Source organism: Arvicanthis niloticus, chromosome 28 (genome assembly GCF_011762505.2).
Source record: "Arvicanthis niloticus isolate mArvNil1 chromosome 28, mArvNil1.pat.X, whole genome shotgun sequence".
Lineage (NCBI taxonomy): Eukaryota > Metazoa > Chordata > Mammalia > Rodentia > Muridae > Arvicanthis > Arvicanthis niloticus.
In genome coordinates this window covers 9,024,644-9,040,565 of record NC_133436.1, presented here as the reverse complement: position 1 = coordinate 9,040,565, position 15,922 = coordinate 9,024,644, and the positions used below count along the sequence as shown (strand labels likewise).

The 15,922-nt window shown below is 45.0% G+C and overlaps 1 pseudogene; it reads left to right on the top strand.

The window, feature by feature from the left end:
• The first annotated feature begins 10,908 nt into the window (after positions 1-10,908).
• LOC143439957 (cyclin-dependent kinase 4 pseudogene) lies at positions 10,909-11,810 on the top strand (annotated as a pseudogene).
• The last annotated feature ends 4,112 nt before the right edge of the window (positions 11,811-15,922 follow it).

The following is a 15,922-nucleotide window of genomic DNA, read 5'->3' as shown; positions in this document are numbered from 1 at the left end:
GGCACATGCCTTTAATCCCAGCACTTGGGAGGCAGAGGCAGGCGGATTTCTGAGTTCAAGGTCAGCCTGGTCTACAGAGTGAGTTCCAGGACAGCCAGGGCTACACAGAGAAACCCTGTTTCAAAAAAAAAGAAAGAAGGAGAGAAAGAAAGAAAGAAAGAAAGAAAGAAAGAAAGAAAGAAAGAAAGAAGAAGAAATTAATTTCAGGTCAACAGATACAAGCTTTAAAAGAAAGCAAAAACAAAACAGAAAAGCCAGTTTATGGGGCTGGAGATATAGCTCAGCAGGTAAGAACACTTGTTGTTCTTGCAGAGGACCTGAGTTCAATTCCCAGTACCTATGTTAGGGGTCTCACAATTACTCATATCCCCAGGTCCAGGGAATCTGATGCCCTCTTCTGGTCTCCATAAGCACCTGCATATCCATGCACACGCATGCGCGCATGCACAAACACACACACACACACACACACACACACACATGCACACGCACATGTGCTCATGCTCATGTGCACTAACACGACATTATTAAATATAAATAAATATAAAAAGTAAATCTTCTTTTAAAACAGCTGGTAAACATTACCAAACCATCCTCATCCATGAGTGGGTATCCACATATACTTCCCTACTCTACAGAGAACACTGGACTGTCATAAAGCAATGTCTCTTCATCCATAAATTCATTCCTTGGGTTAACAGGGTATTCTGTCTGAGCATCCCTTGATTGGCTTTGGCTACAGCTATTTATGCTTTTGAAAGTTCTTGGTTTCATTTTCAAATTGACAGTCTTCTACTTACACGATCTGTAACTTTAATAGATGCTAGTAAAAAGTGTATTATGTTTCTTACTCAAATAGATAATGAGACTAACCTGTCACTGTCATATGCTTCAAGCCAGGTCCTATCCTTGACATTATATATGTATGCTAAGTGCTCACAACAAATCAAGCAGGTGGACTTGCTTTTTATAGATGATGAATCTGAACCATAAGAACTTAAAAGGCTGAGCTTAGAATCCAAGCATTCCACTCCCAGAATTTGCAAACCTAATTATGACATCATATTTCACTTCTAAAATTAACTGAAACTTGCCCCTTGGAAATAGTACAAATAACCTTTTTTATTCATTTATTGCTATTTTATGTGTGTGTCTTGCCTGCATGTGTGCTATACCTATAGAGGCCAGAAGAGGTCGTTAGATCCTCTGGAACTGAAGTTACAGGTAGTTGTAAGAGAAGGTATGGCTGTTGGGAACCCACTCCAGGTACTCTGCAAGAAAATTAGTGTTCACTAAATCCTCCCTCCGGCCCTCACAAATAACCTTTTTGACTGTTTTCTAGATATCAGAGATGTAAAACTTTATCTTGGCTTGCTTAAATAAAATAAGCAAAGTACTAATATGTTACCAAGTTTCATATTACTGTTACAAAAAACTAATAGTGAAGCTTATAAAGAAATATATTTAACTCCTGGAAGTCCCAGTCTGTGGCCATGTGGCCCCATTATGTTTGGGCTTGTTGTGAGACTGAACTTCCTGAGGGGACAGAGAGCAGAGAGAAAGAAGATTTTTTTTAAAAAGCCAGGTCCCAATATCCCTTCTAAAGAAACCCTCCAATGATGTAACGTGACACTAGGCTCTACCCACAGTCTCCACCCATAGCACCTCCGGCTTCAGACCAATCCTCCACTGTATGGGTCTGAGGACATCCCAGGTCAGAACTGCCCATCATCCAGCTACTCTAACACATAAAGATCCAATGGCTTCCACCCATCTATATTTTAATTTGTTTCTCTAAGTCTTCAAAGTCTCTAAATCTTTTGATATAAATGTATGCCCTATCCAGATGTCTCTAAATCTCTGGCAACTGTACAAAGCTTTGCCCTCTCCTCAGATGTAGCAACAATGACTTCTGGTATGATTTATGTGTGTCATATAAGTCAAGGACAGTCCCAGGTCCTCTAGAGGATGCTTCACCTTGTCCCCACTACAACCATGGGGATACTTCCTTTTGTACCTGAGACGAGACCGCTGCTGACAAAGGCAGAAGTAATTCTCATTGGTATTTATTCTAAGTGATGTGTAAATAAATACACATTAATCAGGACGCAGCAGATGCAGAGAGTAGCAGATAACTGTATCCAACATGAAACAGGGCTAAGACTGTGGATTCAACACATGAATACATATGACTGCAAAGCAATTGTGACTTGAGAGAGTGTGGGAGCATTTATCATCTGGCCCACACCTGAGCTATGAGATTTGAGAGGAAACAGATGGGTGTTTCACTCAGTGCTTCATCCCAGTCCTGATTACATATTTGCTTGCCTTTTCACCCTTCCTTCCTTCTTATGTTTACCTGATCTATCGAAGCCCCTCACCAGCACTGCCTCCTCTGGAAGTCAGGCTTCACAGAAGACAGCTGTTTTCAATACTAACCCTTCTGTACCCAGTCTCAATCAGTCGCTGCAATGCCACTACTCATGCCTGTTCTCAGTCAAGCAAGGCTCTCCTGGGTCTTATAGGAAAAATTACTTTTGATAGCATCCTGGGTTCTTTGAAGATCCTATCACAGAGATTGTGTGATCTTGGAAACACCCAAAGGCACCGTGCAGCACGAATGCCCCATAACACGGAAAGAGCTCTGGGGTGGGCCTCTGTTTACTGATGGCTCCCATGGAGACAGACCCATCAGCCCATAGGCTCTTCCAAGTGAGAAAGGCATAGATTGGCGTGACTTGTTCTTCGTTTCCAAGCACTGTCAAATACAACAATAAGAAAAACTTTAAAAAGAAAAAAAAAACTAAGAAAAGAAACATTTTAAGCTGCTTCAAATTTCTCAAGTTTGAGACATGCAAGGCGGAATCTTGTTTCTTGTTTCTATACATGGATTTCTCTAAAACATAGGACAGTGGGTTGTGTCTGGCAGGTCTTTTGCTAAGGAGTTATTTATCATGACAAAGTCAGTTGTCCTGGCCACATGAGGTCCCCTGGGCCTGAGTGTGGGAGGCCCAGGCTAAGGGAATCATGTCATTCCTTGAGCTATAGATTATTGTTCTGGCAAAAAGCAAGTAGCTGTATGTTCTCATTCCTAGGAAAGCATCCAAGCCTTCCCTTCTCCCAGTTTGTCCTAAGCATGCTATTCCTTAGACTGGCTTCCCTTTCCTTGGACATGCCCTATAGACATGATCTTCTGCTGCTAAAGGGTTGTCCTGTTTCTGCCATGCGTGCACACACAGGAGGGGCCACAGCCTCAGCTCCCATCCCTCAGAGAGACAATGAGAAAAGTGATACATTTACAATGGGGAAAGTGACACATTCACAATGGGAAAAGTGATACATTCAGTGTTCTCAGAAGGAGCCTAGGACTACAATTCATACTTTTTCAATTCAGCCTATTTGAGAGTTGGCTTGCCAGGGAAGAAGAAAAGCACATATTAGAAATGAATCAGCACCCTCCCCCTGCCTCCTCCCCCCCCCCCCTCAGTCTCAAGTTTCTGTTTCAATTGTTTTAGTACACCATCTGCCCTTGCTTGTGGTTCTGTTGTGAGGGCCTGCTGCTGCATGCTCCCAGAGGTGAGCTACATTCCCACCATTTACTTTCACCTGTGTGGTCTGTTGTAAAGCAGGTCTGACTGTAGATTCATGGGATACTAGAGCTGGAAGAGAGTGTAGACCTCAAGTATTTTAGCATTGTATCTTTGTGGATGGAAAGATGAAACTTTCTGCAATCAGGTGCAGAGCCAGGGGCGGCAGGGAAGTGTACAGAATATGGAGGGATCTTTCCACCTCAGACTCCACTGTCCGTTCACCATTATTTTTGGTTAAGTTTGACTTCAGCATTAACTCAGGGCCTGGAGAAATGGCTCAGCAATTACAAGCACTTGTCGCTCTTGCAGAGGACCCAGTTTCAGTTCCCAGCACCCACATAGTGGCTCACAACCATTCATATAAGTCTAGTTCCATGGGATCTGATGCCCTCTTCTGACCTCTGCAGGCACCAAGGACACACATGATGTACACGCATAGACACATACAGGTAAAATACTCGCACACATAAAATAAGTCCAAAAGCCATCATTCCAAATAGTTTTTGTTTTTTTTAATAATTAAAACCTTTGGAAGAAAATGGAGTGTTTATACATTGGTGATGGGGCTAGCAACCAGTCTCACCACTGTGGAAATTGGTACAGAGGCCCTCAAAAGACTAAAATCATACCTGATCATGTCGTGTGACCCACATATACCACCCTTGGGTATACAGAGCCTGAAGGACTCTAAGTTAACACAGCACAGAGATGCTTGCACATCTGAGTTTATAGCTTCACTAGTCACCAAGTCCCAGAGCCTGACAACAGCTGAGTACATAACAGAAATGTGGTATAAATACACAATGGACCTTTAATCATCCATAAGCAAGAATGACACTAAGCTGTTTGCAGGAAATAAACATAACTGGGCATCATCACATTAAACAAAATAACTCAGACAAATGTCACATGTTTTCTCTCACTTGTGAATCCCAAGTGTTACATAGATATCTAAAAGCACATATGTATTTCAAAGAAAAAATGAGGCCACAGGGGAATGGATTGGAATAATATTAGGAGGCAAGGGAGAAAGGGGAGAGGTAGGAGAAAGGGGAGAGGTAGGAGAAAGGGGAGAGGTAGGAGAAAGGGGAGAGGTAGGAGAAAGGGGAGAGGTAGGTACAGGCCACACAACATGATGCCCTTTTATGGAAATGTTGCTATAAATCCCACGGTTCTATCCAATTACATACACCAAAATTAATATTTAAAATCCTGTTGTTTTCTAAATGTCCCTGCTTCTTTAGAGCAAAAAAAAAAAAAAAAAAAGCATTATTTTGGAATGTGAGTTTTCAAAATTTGAAGAGCCTTAACTCTATTCAACTGAACCAAAAGACATCAGGCTTTGAGGTAGTTAGAACGGCATTTAAGTCAATACTAGGTCTGTGTTCAGCTTCATAAGTAAAACATGTCATATCTGTCATCTCCTTTTATTTATGTGGAGCCTGGGGTTAGTGACAATCTATTAAGCCAGCACCACATCTTCTGAAGAGAAATTAATTAATCAAATCCTCATGGTAGAATGGCATGTCAGACGCTGTTAACATTCCAGACAATAACACAAAGACAAGACAGCAATGCGCAGATTGGACACATGTTCGGCCTGATGTGGAATCTATACAAACAATTCCCAGGCAGGCATAGACCGTGCATTTTCTATAAACAGCAACTGATCAATCCCTGTACTCACAGGAAGGTAGATTCCACATTTCCTGCAGAAAACGTTGTTTCAATAGCAATTGTTCATCAGATAATTTTTTTTAATGAATCTACAGTTTGGAGATATCACCAACCCTAGTCTGGCTATCAGTCTTTGGTGTCTGTAGCGGATCAGGAAGACCCTCACCTGTAATGTCTACCCAGACACTGGAGTGCGATCGTAACTGGAAAAGTGATAAAGAGACCATCCTTGACTTTGGATAGAGCCAGTATAACCTGATTGTTGATGCTGGTAATCAGCTACAGAACCAGTCACTTTGGAGACAAGCCTCTAGGCACGCCGTTCCGTGGACTGGGGTCCTGAGCTGAGTACAAGGGAGAAATTGAGTTGAGCATGAGCATACATAACTCTCTGCTTCCTGACTGCGCTGGCAATGAACTGAGCTGTCGCAAGCCTGCCGCTGATTCCCCACTGTTACAGATTGGAACCCCAAACTGTGCGACAAAATACGCTCTTCCTTCTTGAGTTGGCTTCTTGTCGTGTATTTTGTCAAAGCAACAAGACAAAAAATAATATAATATAATATAATTATATTCATTCTCTCTCTCTCTCTCTCTCTCTCTCTCTCTCTCTCTCTCTCTCTCTCTCTCTCTCTCTCTCTCTCTCTCTCTCTCTCTCTCTCTCTCTCTCTCTCTCTCTCAGATCTAAATCCAGTAATTTGTTCTAATATGAAGAGACAAAGGCTGGAGGTATAGCACAAGGGTAGAATACTTGCCTGGCCTGCATGGAAAAGAGAGGTGGGAAGAGGAGGAACAGAAGGAATGGGAGGAGCTTAAGGAGTGGGAGGAGCCGGAGAAGTGGGTGGAACTGGAGGAGTGGGCAGGACTGGAGGAATGGGAGGGACTAGAGGAGTGGGCGGGACTGGAGGAGTGGGTGGAACTGGAGGAGTGGGCGGGACTGGAGGAGTGGGTGGGACTGGAGGAGTGGGCGGGACTGGAGGAACTGGAGGAGCCGGAAGAGAGGAGAACCAAGAAGAGGGAAGAAAACCAAGAAGAGGGAAGAGAATAAGGAGAAAGGGGAAGAAGGAGAGAGGGAGCAGAAGAGAGAAAAGAAGGACACCAAAGTCAAAGCACAGAGAAGCACATATAAAGGCAAAGACAAGCTGCGGTGCCGCTCCCACAAGTCACGGGCACCCAGAAGCTTCATGAAGTGATCAAGGATTCTCTCAGCCTTTTCAAATGCAGTGTTCCTGGAGACATTCTGATTTGGGGGCAGTCTTTTGGCTGCCAGAACCGAGAGAGAGAGAGAAAGAGAGAGAGAGAGAGAGAGAGAGAGAGAGAGAGAGAGAGAGAGAGAGAGAGAATGTATTTCCTTAGCTATGACCATATCAGTCTAGGTTCTGCCTCAGTGGTTCCATCTGCTTTCACTCTATATGAGTCAGCTAGGCGCACTCTCTCGCTCTCTCCCTCTTTCTCTCTCAGAAAAGTATTAGTGTATAGTTAACTGTACAAATGAAGGGGTTTCACTGTTACATTTTCATAAATGTGTATAATATACTTAATGTGATAATATTTTATGCCTGCTGTCACCTTCTTTTATTCCCCCCCCATTTGTCCCTTTCCTCTCCCCCAAATAAACCTCTTTCTATTTTCCTTCCTTGCTAAGTCTTAACGTGTCTTCTCTTATAATGATGCTTACTGATGGCTTTTAGAGTTCACTCGGGTAACCCAAAAGAATCTCAAGGTTCTCACAGTCATTACACCTGCAAAGACCTTTTCCCCAATAAGATCATACTTACAGGTTACAGAGCTGTCCTTGGGGACCCACTATGAGCCCATTACAACTTCCAGACCTAGCTGACTTTACTATGGTTAAGATCTCATGTCTGGCCGGGCAGTGGTGGTGCATGCCTTTAATCCCAGCACCTGGGAGGCAGAGGCAGGTAGATTTCTGAGTTTGAGGCCAGCCTGGTCTACAGAGTGAGTTCCAGGACAGCCAGGGCTACACAGAGAAACCCTGTCTCAAAAACAAACAAACAAACAAAAAAACCTCATGTCTGGGTGACTTCTCTCCCATCTTATATACTGGATGAACACATAACCAAGATCACAACAGGGGGTGGGTGGTGGAAGGGACTTCCTGGTCTCACTGCCATCGCTTGAAACCAGCTCTCATCTGTTCTGTTCCAATCCATCAGCCAGCACTTGCCACAGGGACACAAGTTCAAGGAATGAACAGATGTAAACAGCACACGGATGTTTGTGGACCCTGCAGCATGCAGTCAGGTAAGGACCCGAGTCCACCATGAGGGACACCGTTCCACATTCTCTCAGAGCAGCCTCCCCTCCTCCACAGAGCTGCCCCTCCCCCAACAGTTGGTTCAAGTTTCAAAGATGACAGCATTATCCAGTCTGTCCAAAGTCCTGTGTGAAAGGTTGTTTGTTTGTTTGTTTGTTTGTTTTTTGGATGCTAAGAAAAAAAAGACATCTAACTCTCCTTTTGCCAAGTGAGTGGCATACAGTTCTATCCCTGGGCTAGCCCCTTGTCACAGGTTAGAAGCACAATCCCCATAGCCTGCCCTCACTTCCTACTTCAGCTGCAACTCAGGGGTGGCCTGCCCCAACCTCACACCACACACTTCTAATCAACTACTAAAACGCCAGAGCTCTGGGAGCTGGAGGGGTGGCTCAGTGGTTAAGAGCACTTGCTGTTCTTACAGAGGACCAGGGATCTGTTCCCAGCACCCACATGGTGGCTCCCAACCACTTCTAACACATCACTTCTAACCCCAGCTCTAGAAAATAAATCAAGGCCAAAGGAAGAGACTGTGGGGTGGCGCCTGACCTACCTGGACACTAGGTATGCATGCATGCGGTGCACATACACAGCAGACAAAACTCTCACACACAAAGTAAAATTAAATTAAAATGAAGTTGAAAAAACTTGCCGGGTGGTGGTGGCGCACGCCTTTAATCCCAGCACTTGGGAGGCAGAGACAGGCGGATTTCTGAGTTCGAGGCCAGCCTGGTCTACAGAGTGAGTTCCAGGATAGCCAGGACTACACAGAGAAACCCTGTCTCAAAAAACCAAAAAAAGAAAAAGAAAAAAGAAAAAAAAAAAAAGAAAGAAAAAAAAAGAAAAAGAAAAAACTTAACTTAGAGATTTCTGTGGGTTTCATAGTCCCTTAGAACCACTCACAGAACTCAGGAAACCTGTTTTAATATCGCAAAATAGAATAAATCCAGACCAAAGTGGGAGACGAGTGGGGTGATGTCTAGGAGGGTTCCAAACATAGCAATCCATAACCTCGGAACATCTCAACCTCCCAGGGCATTGGCATCTAAGTACCAGAACTTTTTCGTGGGATTTCTTTATGTAAGTGGGCTTGTGGGAGCCACTGGGCTCTCCTCTCCCAGGAGGTTCAGCTAGTATCACAGCCTACACTGGCCTCACAGGTGGCCTTAGCTCTCCAGCAAGACCAGCCTCATCCTGAAGTGTGATCTAAAGACCTAGTATGAGTCACTGCTTTGCTATAAACTCAGGTGTGGTCCAGCAGCCCAAGATGAATAACAAAGACACTCCTATCTTTTGCTCAGGAAATTCCAGGGGTTTTAGAAGCTTCCTCCGGAGAACCAAGGACAAAGGCCAGCCAAGTTCATTAGTCAACTATGGGGATGATCAAACCTAAAGAAGGGTGCAGCCAGGTGTGCCTGCTCCCACATCACCTACCACACAGGGGAGCCCACCTGTACTAAGAGGATAAAGCCAACAAAGAGAGGTGGGGTGAGGAGGAGGACAAGAACAAGCCCTGACAACACAGGTTCCTCTGTGGCACTGCCTTTCGCAGCTTTCAAAGTCCATACATCTCAACACTTGCTTCAGCCGCATAGAGTTGAATTCCCATTACTGAAAAAGCAAAGGAGCTGGTAACCAACTGAGAGATGCAAAAGAGAAATTTGTTACCAGGCAATAATCTAAGAATAATAACAAATGAGGAAGATAACAGTATTATTCCAGAGGAAGTTAATAGCTATGAAATCCGCATTTGTTCCAGCCTTTTAAACAATATGCCAAAACATGGAATAACAGGAAAATGTTTCCAGGAAAAACAGCTAAGAGCGGGGACTATACTCTCAGTGGTTCTCAACCTGTGGGTTGCAAGCCCTTTGTAGGAGTTGACCGACCCTTTCACAGGGGTCGCCTAACACCACTGGAAAACACAGATACTCACATTGTGATTTGTAACAGTAGCAGAATTGCAGTTACAAAGTAGCAAGCAACCTTACCATAAACCCTCTAGCTGCTGAGCCAGGAAAAACTCACCAAAGCATGCATTCACTCACCTAGCACTGTGCCTGTCTTCCCTGGTTCTCCCTGAAAGCCTTTCATCCACCAAGCTGTCAGTCATCCTCCCAGAAGAGACTAGAGACAGAATATAGATGAAGGAACCTTGCTCAGTCAGAGAATACAGGGGTGGTGGGGGAAACTAGAGCCCTGCCTAAGCTCTAAGCTAAACGGAGGTGTAAGAGGCATCCTCCTGAGAGTGTCCTAAGCCTCCTGGCAGTACATGCTGTTCTGTCTTGCAGCTAATTGAAGGACTGAGAAAACTTGAGCCATTGAAACCTGGAAGAATCAAGAAGGGAGAACAATCAAACACACGGAAAGGAATGCCTGGAGACACAAACGATCTTTAAAGCAACTCTCAGGAAATAACTCCCTTGGTTAGAAGTCAAGTTGGATTAATACCCAGCTCATCTTCCTAGACATCCTGATTCACAAACTCACTATGCTTAAAGTCCACAAAGAGCCCCTATTCCCAAATTGGATTCATTACCCAGACCACCAAAATTAATATGTACTTACTCAAATATGAGCTTTTATAAAATACCTGTGTTTTATACATTTCCTCATTGTTAATTTCAGGGTAAATCTTGTATCCAATAATCTAATGAAAGGACTGGAGAAATGGCCCAGTGGTTAAGAGCATTGACTGTGGGGCAGAGGACCTAGTTCAGTTCCCAGCACCCATATGGGTACAATCATCCATAACTCCGGTTTCAGGGGAATCTAGCACCCTCTTCTGGCCCCTATGGGCACTGCATGAACATGGCACACATACATTTATTTGTACAGACAAAACACTTATGCACATAGAATAAAAAATACATCTTTTTTTTTTTTAGTACTCTAATGAAAATCCTAAACTACCAATGTTCTCAACAAGTAGAACATTATTTGTTGGGCTTATAAAAGAGTTTAATAATGTCCGATTGGCCCTGGTTCATTGCTTCACTATTTTTCAAAAATGAATGAATGAATGAATGAATGAATGAAAATAATGCCAACTATAAGCAGTAGTAAAAGGAGCCAACTTCCCCAGTAAAGGACACCAGATCACACCTAACCATAGAATGCCATTCCAGAGTCCCTGGCTTTGACACACCCAACCTTTTTGTTTATCAACCCAAGATGCAAAAAAGACAGACTTCAATGTTCTTGGGTGACAAAGAAGTCAGTAGATGTGTCTGTGGTCTGGTCTAAAAGCATCTGGCTGCCCGGGACAGATCCCCAGTGTTTGGTGCCACAGGAACTGTCTTTCGGGCCTGGATAAAGGACCACCTCCACAGCTCTTGGCCAGGCATAAGATCCCCTGCTCCAAGAATGGCTACCACTCGATATGAACCCGGGGCTGAAACTGGTGTCAGTGCCTATGGGACAGTGCACAAAGCCCAAGATCCCCGCAGTGGCCACTTTGTGGCCCTCAAGAGTGTGAGAGTTTCTAATGGAGGAGCAGTTGGAGGGGGTCTTCCCATCAGCACAGTTCATGAGGTGGCCTTGTTAAGGAAGCTGGAGGTCTTTGAATACCCCAATGTTGTACGGCTGATGGATGTCTGTGCTGCTTCCCGAACTGATTGGGATATGAAGGTCACACTAGCATCTGAGCATATAGACCAGGACCTAAGGACATACCTGGACAAAGCACCTCCGCCAGCCTTGCCAATTGAGATCATTAAGGATCTGACGCATCCGTTTCTAAGCGGTTTAGATTTCCTTCATGCAAACTGCATTGTTCACCGGGACCTGAAGCCAGAGAACATTCTAATGACAAGCAATGGGGCAGTCAAGCTGGCTGACTTTGGCCTAGCCAGAATCTACAGCTACCAGATGGTCCCCACGCCTGTGGTTGTTACACAGCTCCTGAAGTTCTTCTAGAGTCTACATATGGGACACCTGTGGACATGTGGAGTGTTGGCTGTATCTTCTCAGAGATGTTTTGTAGGAAACCTCTCTTCTGTGGAAACCCTGAAGCTGACCAGTTGGAGAAAATCTTTGATCTCATTGGATTGCCTCCAGAAGGCGACTGGCCTTGAGAGGTCTCTCTACCTCGAGGAGCCTTTGCCCCCGGAGGGCCTCGGCCAGTGCAGTCAGTGGTGCCAGAGACGGAGGAATCTGGATCACAGCAGCTGCTGGAGATACTCACCTTTAACCCACATAAGTGACTCTCTGCCTTCCGAGCCCCGCAGCACTCTTACCTGCACAAGGAGGAAAATGACCCTGAGTGAGAAGAGGGGCTGCCTTTCACAGTTTGGATGGAGAGAACCTCACTGCCGTGGCAGCCTCTGCCTTCCCCTGAGGCTGTGGAGAGCCCTCCAGTTTTTTACAGAGAATATTTTAAGCCTTAAATGACAATTCCCCACGTCTCCTGATGAGGTTTAGATGAAAAGTCCGGGACTCCCCAGAAAGGGGGTCCACTTAAGTCACAAGATAACATGCACCCAAAGGACACACGAGAGACCGTCTTGCTGTAAAGCACATGAGGTGGTTTATTAAATCAGAGCTCTGGGCCAGCCCATATTCCCATATCTCACATAGGGGATAGAGGGACTGACCTCGTGGCTCAGGGGCATAGCGCTTATATATGGGTGGGGTGGGGAAAAAGCGAACTTTCTCTCGCGGGTGCACAGGATTGGTTGTTTTACCTTTTTTTTTTTTTTTTTTTTTTTTTTTTTGAACACTAGTAGGCCGTACCATGGGGCAGGGTGTAGTTCCTCCCTTGGCCAATCAGTTTCTGGGATGTTCTTAACAGGCCTTTGTCCTGTAACTCCCCCTCCTCTGTAACTAATTAGATGGACCCAAACCTGCTGGCAGGTGCTTTTCTGCCCAAGGTCTAAGGCGAAAAAATTTACACATATTTCATAAAATGGCCTTTATAATTTTTCACTCTACATACCCATCCCTAACCCCTCCATTCCTCTACACTAAAGGGCAGGCGTATCTGTCTTCTTCCCTCCCTGATTTATATTGGGATTTTTTTTATATATATATACAGGAAAACAAAACAAGACAAAGAAAAAAAAATAAGTCAGTAGATCCACACCCCTGAACCCAAAGATCTCCATGCAGACTTTACTTTCAAAGTGCCTGGAGTACCACCAACCCCGCCCCCATCCCCCTGCTCTCCTCACCTCCACATCTACCACCTTAGCTAGGACCCCCATCTTTACATATCTCACGACCTGTACTGGCCTTTTAACACTCGGCTCATTCATTTTTTCTGCATTCTGGTCCCTTGACTGGAAAAAGCACAACAGCTTCCGATCGCCCTCCCTGCAAAGGCAAGAATTCACTCACCAGAGCCTGCTTGGCTCCTTCCCACCCCTGGGGCCCAGTCTTCCCACACCAGCTCCACTGTACTTCCACTGCTCTAACCTTGTGCTTGTTTGTTTGTTTGTTTGTTTGTAAGTGTTTGATTTTGCTTTGAGACAGGGTCTTTCTAAGAGGTTCAGGTTGGCCTGGAACTCCCTGTGTAGTGCAAGCTTCCCCCAGACTCACAGCAATCCTCCTGCCAATGTCTCCCCAATGCTGGGATTGTGGACATGAGCTACCGTGCTAGCTTGCCCTTCCTTTGTGGTTTTGCCTTTTCTCTGTGTTTGGGACACTTCACCCACTATTCTGCCTCTTGATCATTGCCTGAACCTTATTTTCCAAAAGGAGCCAGAGCCTTCCTGTCACCGTTGGGGCCATTGCAGCCAGCCCATCACTCTCTGCTGGCAGAAAGCTCCTCTCCTGCCCAGGAAACACTGATCTGGGTCATTACTAGGCTGATGTCCATGAACCATGAGCAAGTATGTTCATTCCAAGTGCATGTTACAGCCCCTACTAGTAGGAGAGAGAGAGAGAGAGAGAGAGAGAGAGAGAGAGAGAGAGAGAGAAATAGTGTTTGTACAGACACAAGAGATACCAGGAAAAAGAAATAATACACCAAACACCTAAGGGAAAGCAATTATATTAAGGAACCATAGGAATTCACCACAAACTTTCTGGTCACTTCAGCCAAAAAGGGGGTGGGGTATACTGGAGTAAATTCTGTAATTTAAAAATAGCAGAAAGAATGTGAACTTGCTTGATATGAGAGGGGTTCCCCCCCCCATGGATGTCTGAAATCCCACTAGCATAGAGTTTATAGTATAGCTCAAAGAAAATGCAGTTGTTGCATCTCAGGTGTTTAGGCTGGCTCATTGTGTTCACCAAGTATAGACAGACAGACAGCCCAGGTGGAAGCAATCATTAGATTTACTGATCACTAAGCAACTCAAAGAAAAACAACTCCAAGCCTCTAACTTATACTCTAGGGTAAAGGGCTGCAGTTGGAAAAGAGCTGGGATGGTTATGAATAGCAGATACATCTGAAGGGGTTACCATAACGCCTGATGAACTGCTGGCATCCAATAAACTATGGTTTCTCAGGCACAGAGAACATGCGGTCAACTTCTCTGTGCTGTAAGAACGTCCATCTCATGTCACCAAGCCATGGATGAGCGTGCTCTGAGCCTAGACATCCTGGAAGCAAGAGTTAGCACTGCCTTGAACCGGATGTGTGTCTTTATACATATTCTTTAACCTTTCTGGTCCTACATTCTATCACATATAAAATGAGGATAATATTGGCCCCATCCTCACAGGACTGCTGAGATTGAAATAAGTGAACACATGAAGCATTAGGACAATGCCTTTTGCTTCATGATGCTGTGTGGATGAATATTTGTTGCTGGCTGTGGAGGAGAGACTTCGCCAACACATAAAATGTATGTCCACTGTACAGTTTGGGGGAGTTCTTTCCCAAGGGGAAGGGAGCCAAGAATTGAGGTAAGAAATTAAATAGTATTTATCTTTTTTCTTTTACTAGCATTGTGCAGTAAGCCACACATGATACCCATATCCCAATGTTGAAAGTTTGCACTCTGTAGCTTAAACTACTGTTTCTGTATTTTTAATGTGTATATATGGGTGTGTTTGGGGCAGGCCATATGTCTGCAGAGTGTGTATGTGTTCACCGGTTTCCCTTTTCTATTCCCAGGTTGTGAGCCTGGAAGGGGGCCACTGTTCTTAACAAGGAGGGCACGGTGGCTCAGGTCCTATCAGCTCAGAGACCACACACACACAGAGTTGACACAGAGCCTTTCCTGTGAGTGTGTGGCTTCTGGAAAGCCCCAGGTTGACAGAAGCAACTTGAGCAACCGTCTGAGCAAGGCGTCAGGCAGCACTGTAAGGATAACGGTCCAACCGAGGGAATGGAGGGGAGCAGCAGCTGCCTCCATGGAATTAGGTGGGTGTGAGGTAGAAGATCTCTAGGGGTGCTCTGAAATCTTGTCTGGAGACTAAAACTGCCATATCCAGTTGTATCAGGGTGTGGGTTTCCATCCCTGGTGTGGATGCCGCCAGGGTCAGACAAGAGGAAATTCTAGAGCCGTGGGAGGCCTCTCTCTCACACTGTTGGATGACTAAGGCCTAATAAAGAATCCTGTTTAGTGTGCGAGCATTTTCAAAAAGAATAGAGAGCTTTCATCCAAGCATAAGCCTCTATTTTTAAACACCTCGGGAGGTCTTGGGAGGAAAGCACCTGCCCAGCCATCCTTTCCTCTCACAGAGCAAAGGAACACTGGGAAGAATAACATTCACACAAAGTACTTTGTGTTCAATCAACGGCCATTTTAATTCCTAATTCTTTAAGTTGGCGTACAAGATAACGGGCTTCACTGTGTCATTTTCATAATATATGTCATTATACATTGTTCTTTTTGTCCCTCTCCTCCATTTTCCTCTCCTTTCCTTCCATGGACCCTCCCTCCTTCCCTCCAGATAGCCCTCCTGTCTGCTTTCCTATCACAGGCATTCCTTAGCCTCTTTCCCCACCCTTAAGACGTCTCCTCCCACTCTCATAAGTCCCACCCCTTTCTTGTCCTGCACCCACGTACTCGCTCCCTCATGGGTGTGTTCATACGTGTGTGTGTGTGTGTGTGTGTGTGTGTGTGTGTGTGTGTGTGTGCGCGCGCGCGTGCGCGTGTGTGTGTGTGTGTGTGTACAGATGCACACACACTCATGGCTCAAGGGAGGGTGCCAGTGTGCACCTGTGGAGGTCAGAGGGCAACTTAGAGAAACTGATTCCTCTCCATACGTGAGTTCTGGGGATCCGAACTCACTCACGTTGTAAGACTTAATGTCGGGTGGCTTCATCTGCTCAGCCATCTCACGGCCTCTGAAGCTAAATTTTTAAGGGATGATCAGGAAAATTTTTCAAAAACCAAAGCAAACAGCCCTTGTGTTTGTCCTCTGTCGATGGAAGGAATTAAAAAGAAGCCTTCTTTAAGGAGACAAACCCCTGTGGGTTGAGATG